We start from the raw sequence: 7596 nt of genomic DNA, 5'->3' as shown, positions 1-7596 counted from the left end.
AAGGCAGGAAAGGAGGAAGTTCAGACCTGCCGCTTTCGTGGAAGTAAGGAAGCTCAGGCCAAGTCAGGTCAGGGGAAGTGGAGGAAGTCTACTAAAACAAGTCCGGGGAGTCTAGTTTGCAGAAAGAAGTCAAAGAGGATTAGTTGTTAAGGTCTGGTGGATCTAGACTTGAATGATTTGGGAACACTCCTTTATTATTTGACATTCAGTTTGTAACGCTTAGAGTGAAAACATGAAAAAATCTGTTTGAAACAAGCTACCTTTCAACAGGTGCCAGCTGTTGTTGCAACATAATGAAGGAGGAATCGATTGCCTGTTTGCTTCAATAGTTAACAGTTGGAGACAAGTCAAAGTCGCTTCTTCTCCCGTTTCTGGGACACAAGCCGGTGAGCCTGCGTTGGGTACGCTATGTTTGTGTGTCGGGTTGAAACTTAGCCGTGCCGAAGTACTGAATGTCGTTCCGTGTTAAAACATGAATACTACGATTGACATGCTTGCGGATTTCTATAGCCTTATTGATATTTTCGCATAGTTTATAGTATCTTCGTTGTGTAATAGTTGATAATAGTACTATGACACAAATAGTTGTTTCACACAGCCGCATTATATTAACTAGGCTGGAACATCTGTGTTGAAAATTTCGAATTGTTTGCTTCGTAAGTTTTAGTAATACGTACTATTATTACCATAATGTTTTTTCATGATTGTTATAAATATCATATTTGATATTGTATATGTTGATACGCCATCAAAATACCAGTTATGTTAGTTAGTTATCAGAAGAGTCCTTCGAATAGGTTTGAGCCCAGTACTCGAGAATGTTGAAGTTTTTCAACGGCTAATTGGATCATTAGTTAGTGAACATTTGAAGAGTAGAACATTTCCGAGAAACGAAATTATGGTCGAGACTAGGCTCACGCCATATGAGCAGCTATATTGTTGCAGACATGTACTGAGCGAGTTAGTTTGTGGTGGCACTGGCATGAATAATATTTCCGTTCTCGAACCAGGCAAAATTAAAACAGGCAACCATTCAAAGCCATAACGACTCGACAGCTTAAGTGAGAAAGCAAGCCTGTTTAGTCGTGACCGAAACATAAACATAAACAGGGGACGCCACATGAATCGTATCTGCTTGGGATCGAGTGTACTGCACACATATGGTACAGTTAGGCTGTACATACAGTTATTGCTACATATATATAGCAGCAGTCAATACAAGGCTACAAGCACACTTTCTTGCTACATAAATAGTTACATATACAGCAGAAGGTACATAGCTGGCTGCTACAGTTGTTAGTTGCTGTGCTGCTGCTACAGCAAGTTGCTATTAAGTTGCTGTTGTTATTGTTGCTGCTACAGCAGCAGCAGACAAGTGGCTGTTGTGGGCAATGGCCAAATATAACATCACGAGTTCAAGTTTAAAACCTGTCTCTCAGCCAAATCCATTTTTGCCCGTCTTCACACAGCAGCTTTAGCAGAAAACATTGACAAGAGGAGGCTCTTCCTTCCTCATACCTCTTCCTGTGCTACCTCTAGTGACAGATGCTTGAATACCCAGACTAGCTTAAAAGGCAGCTGATGTCACGACCTGTCGCAGCAACAACCTGCAGCAAACACACAGGTCATGAATGAAGTCAGTCCGCTCATTGGCGGCGTGCCAGTTGTGCTCAAGATACATTTCAAACAGAAGGTGCTGGGATGCCGTACAGTGAGCGTTACGAATGCCAGTTACCACTTGTTAGTGTTATGTTCAGATATGGGCAGTCAGTCCTGGATTTCCTAGTCATAGAGATCATTTATTTCGATCGGCGCTATTAAAGTGCGGTCTCACATTATACCACATCGAGACACGAATGCTGAAGAACAACAGGACAGTTGACGGTTCACACTTTGTGCTTCCCACATTACACCATTCACAAAATGTGTCTTCATTCAGTAATGTATCAGAGACTTACCTGGTGCATGCACAATTGCCGAGTCAGTTGCTTCAGCATCAATATCTGCCCAGAGTTTTCCGCATTGCTGTAGCCTTCGCAGCGACGCCGTCAGTTCACAGTGATCACGAAATAGTCGGCCTTTTTGAGACGACCCCAGCTGGTATTCAGATCTGTCTTCGAGCCATGATCGTCACGTTAAATCTTCACCAGCGATCGCAGAGCATGTCCCGAATAGCCACCTTACCTGGCCCCGAATCGGTTTGAAATATCTGGCCTAGCTCATCGTTCATAGCCGGTGGTAATCAGTTCACCGATCGATGGTAATCCATAAACATAGCTGGCAGGTCACGTTCATAAGGTAATCCATGGTAACCATAACACGCCGGCGGTAAATGAGTCAGAATAAATGGTAAGCCTGTATACTTCAGAAATTGCTTTTTGTCACCCTCCAGGTGGGAAAGTAGTTTCGATAGTTCTTAGTGGGTCAAGACCAAACAAAGATTTCCCCCGGGGGTGCTTATAAGACCAACAAACCAGTCCAGTCCTGTCTCCTTTCAACCCGGTGTTATCACCAATGCAAGTTTTAGCAGGCTGTTTCTTTGTCATCTTGCCAGATAAATGCCGTCGTCAGATCATAGCCAACTATAGTATCTGGTAAAGTTATGGGATGGTTCAAAGTTGTAAATCGGCACACAGGTTTGTTCATTTTGAGGTCAATGCTAGTTATGTTGACGAAAAGTAATTTGAAGAGCCACATCAGCAGTCATTTAGTTCTCACATCTCACAAGCCTTGATTCTCATCAGATACAGAGCCTTCACCACCATTTGATGGTTGTGTTTGCCTTTTAGATTTTTCAGACATGAAATTAAAAGAGAATCTTCTTCAGTTTGTAAGACAAATGAATGATTATTGTTACTAAAGCCTCTAACAAAAATTCACAGGTAGTTTTAGCAATGTTATCAGAAAAGTTATAACACAGCTACTAATGTTTCATCTGTGTAAATGCTAAAGAATAAAAGAGAAATTCATAGCTAATACTGGAAAGGGACTCTGATCGACAGAAGTTTATCTGCTTGTTTCCGGTAGTTGGACCGTGAAAGCTGACTAAGGTGCTTGTTTTGTGTGCCCAGTCATCAGCCATTGTAGGAAAGAGCCATACATAGTTATTAGCTTTCTTGCCTTATTTACAAACAGAAAATTTTCAGTGAGCCACCTTCTATTTTAATATTTCCGATGTAAATATTATCGAATATTTTAGCAGTCAGTACCTATTTAAATGTTAGCTTGAAATATTATAGCTTTGAACTTAGAGCGTTGAAAGTTATGACATCACAAATGGGTCTTCAAATACCTAGCAAAGTTGAACGAAATGTTGTAATAGGGTCAGACGCCGGTAACGCCAAAGTTTGCGCCATGAAGCCAAGAAATCTTAGTGCTCCTGTAGGTATTACTTTAGAGCGCTATGGCGCCTGTGCTTTGGCGGCATCATCTTCTTCTCTTATGTGTTCCATTCAGCTTCCTCTTCAAGTCTATTGTTCTATTTCGCATTCCTTGCAAAAGTGTGAGTGCCTGGCTCAACTCTAGACTTTGTGATTTATCATTTATTTTTCTGGATCACTCTGCGGGCCAACTCAAGTTCTGCTTATACGTCGTAACATTGAGGTGTCGAAAATGCCAAAGCGTTGGCTAACAGTCTAATTATACTCAAACAGGTCAAACTTCATCAGTACACATTTGATGCCCGGGACATTTCATTGAGCAGAACATAAATGCGAAGCAGTTCATTGGCAGTTAGTTATCGAGTTAAAATGAGGTTTTGACTACATTGAAGCAGCCAACCACAAACAATGAAAACATCTAAATAAAAGTGCACAGTGTGGTGATATTCTAATTCTGATTACCCATATAGACCAGTTATAACACAGCCGTTTGTAAAATACGGAACTGATATGACGGAAGCTGAAAGGACAATATTGTTAATTAATATCTTCATCGAAAGCCAGTTACAATGTTCTTCGATCCGGGAGAAATGGACAGAAACGTACGGATTTGCAGACACAACAATTACCTAAATACATGAACGGTATGAATGAGGGCAAAATTTCGGATCCGTTCTACCCGCTCGAAAAATGAGATCGGCAGGTCGTACTTCGACCGCGTACCGAGAATCGTTAACGTGGCATGAACGCCTGAACGTATGGGCGAAAATAGCACGCAGTATTTTTGTAGCCTTCTGATTTCCTGTTTATGTTATTTACTCTTACAGGTCCATCAAACATTGAAAAGCTTTTCCAGCATTCACGTGGCGAGATGCGTCTGTGTTTCAGTTTGAAAACAAACCTCGCTTCTGCTTATTACTTTTCTTTCGTTTTCAGAATTTTCACGTTTTCTCAGAAGCAAGCAAAGCATTAGTCTGCGCAGCCACCAGCTGAACCACGCATTTGGAGTGCTCCTTCTTTCTTCGTTTCTTTTAGCTTGTTAGCTATCACCAGAGCCGATTACCGAATCGTACGAGACCGGGTGAATGCGGGTCGGAGCGCATCGCCAAACCGACCCAGATCCACAAACCGATGAATCCAAAGGGCAAGACCGAAAGATGAACTACCAAACAGACATGTTGCAAACATTTAGAACGACTAACGGGCCAGACTGTCATGAACGGGAGACTTATAAACGGTTGAATGTTTCAGGACGGTTCAAACCATTAAGAACGGTTGAAACGACAATGAAAAAATGACTCCCCTCCTCGTTTTTGGAACGTTGTGCAGCATTTGTTGTGTTGGGCTGTAATGTACTCACAAATTCAACAGTCTCAGAAGAATTTAAAGTAAGCCTGTGATTTAGCGTGAGTCACACAAAGCTGAGTGTTTTGGGATTGCTAAAGTTAGTCACCAAAGCACTGTTGCTTTACGTTGTGCTTGATGGCGACAATTGTGCTCATCAGTCTTGGCCTTGTGTCGTTAACTCACTACCGCATGAGGAATGAATCGTTTCACAGCGAACAGTAATCAGAAATCAGGCACCGCGGAACAGCCTGCGGTGAATATGAATACCAGCGCATGACAGTTACGCGCTTGTCATACTACCTTTCTTTCAGTGCCAGCTAAGCCTTTCATCGCTGACATTCTCTCTAGTAGTTATCAGCGTACCATGAGGTACTGTGTGTTGTTTTAAGGAGTTTTTTGCAGTGTCTCAACCCTTTGTTCCTTTGCACTGCCTTTCACATTTTTCTTCTTCACGGTTTACGCCTAGTACCGCTTCACAGTGCAACCAGCTTTCCTTCCTGTTGCCTTGGTCAGCCTTGCTCTAGTTTCTTCGCTTCTTGAATGTACTAGTTCTGCATTAGTTTGCCTTCAGGTTCCATTCTATTCATCAGATGACTGTCATATAAGATCATGTGATTTAGTACTTTCTGACTTGCTTATCAGCTTATAGTCTTTCTGCCTTCATTTGCACTCATTGTAAGACGTTTCTGTTTGACTGTTTTGTGACAAACTAGGTTTCATCCAGTGCTGGACAGGAGTTATTTACTGCTTATGTGAGTTCATAATACATGACGAAATTATGGAATGGTTCAGTACTTCGCATTCCACCAGCAACAGCATTGCCATGCCTGCTGAGCAGTTCTCCCCAGCCAGCACCACAGAGGCTTCCTGAGTGTCAGCCATGCACCAGGCCACACCTTGCCCAGCTGGGCAGAGGTGAGCAGCACACAGCGAATAGCTTGAGTGCTCCTGAGACAGTACCAGAACCCCAGATCAGGCGAACTTATCACACCCAAAGAACATGCTCTTGTATTTTAAAATTTGTTGTTAGTGTTCCTGCCATTTATCACAGTTTATTGAGGTCCATCACCTCTTTTATTTTTCTACCATTGATCTTCTTTCTTTTTAAGCTTGATGGTCTCTTCTTTCGTTAGTGTTTCTGTAAGTTTGAATTATGAACAGGGGCTTTTCTAATAATAATAATAATAATAATACACACAATACCCAGTTCATTTGACTTCTTTTGGTTGTTTTGCTCCAGTATGTTCATTGTTGCTGGGACATTTTTCTGTATTGAGTTCTCTCTTTATAGCACCCTCCTCTGCAAAGCTGTCACATACAGCATACTGCGCTGTTAGCAGCTCATCTGATGCTTGCCGCGCTTCATTTTCTAGTGCCACAAATCTGCTCATGTTCTTCTTCTTCATTCATGTTCACCCTCCCCAACACCACCGACATATCATTTTCTCAGCTGTACCTTAGAATTCCTTGAGTTCATTTGTCATGAAACTTCACAAACCTGGCGGTTTGCCTGTCTACCTTCTGTGTTCTGCCTTTTTGCCTGTTCTGCGTAGAGCTAGTTGTTTACCGCCGAGCAGGTAGCGGGCTCGCTCGTTAGCGTTTCCACAGCACAGCTGCACAGACGCAAGCCTTGTATTAACCGCTCTCTTTCAGAATTGCTCGTCATCGGGGAAATAAACAGGCGAAACATAGTCACGGGTCATTGGAGTACCGTGGCAGCATATATATATATATATAGCAGCAGGCAGTATATATAGCAGGCAGCATTACTCGTAATAAATGATCGTATTACAAGCAATATATTTGCCTAAATTCAGACTTTTCGCGGAGAAAGTCAAGGTCATAGAGCGATAAATGCAGCACACCATTTTGTAACATACCATACAAGAATCTTAGTCCTGCCTCGAGATTGGTAGCCGCCCTGGGCTCACTCGGGAGCACCGAGTGTTCAGCCCCGGGATGTGAAAGTCAGAGTCTGTGAGTGCGCCTGTGTATAAAACATATTTATCATATTTTATATACTAAACAATTAGCTTCTCTGTTATTTATTGTAATTAAATTTTTCAAGCCAGATTTGTTTGTGCTTCTGTTATCATTATGTGATGTGATTTAGCTTATCATTAGTGCAGTATTAAAAATTTAGTCTGCCATATCTTCATACATATTATATACAGATATATGCATAGCATATTATTGTTACATAGCATATAGTTATATATACATATATACATATATATATATATATGTGTATGTGTGTGTGTGTGTGTGTGTATATGTATGTGTTGTATGTATGACATATATAGATACAGCATATATATAGCATATATATACATATATATTATATATATATATATACATACATATATACACATAGTTAGTTACATACATACATACATATTACACACACACACACATATATATATATATATATACATATATATATATATATAGCAGTATATATATATATATATATATATATATATAACTTAAAGATAGAGCAGATTACCTCTCAATAACAGGTGTCTGAGTAACAGAAAGTATGTTTTCTTGTTCATTTAAATATATTGATTGTTTGTATCTGATATATTTTTCTCAAAGAAAGATTAATGAATGTACTTCAAAGAACACTAAAGCAACACATACATGTAATGACAGTTAAAAAGGAATCTACAAAGATTCAAAGACAGACAGCACAAAGAATAATAACACTGTTACTGCTATGCTGCATATATATATATATATATATATATATGGTATATAGCATATATATATATATATATATGTGTAAAGTACAGTATATATATATATATATATATATATATATTGAATAGTATTTATAGTAGCAACGATTGTACAATAGATTCTGATT

The sequence above is a fragment of the Macrobrachium rosenbergii genome, chromosome 26 (assembly GCF_040412425.1).
Source record: "Macrobrachium rosenbergii isolate ZJJX-2024 chromosome 26, ASM4041242v1, whole genome shotgun sequence".
Classification (NCBI taxonomy): domain Eukaryota; kingdom Metazoa; phylum Arthropoda; class Malacostraca; order Decapoda; family Palaemonidae; genus Macrobrachium; species Macrobrachium rosenbergii.
The sequence above is the reverse complement of the archived record's forward strand: the minus strand, read 5'-3'. Positions refer to the sequence as shown.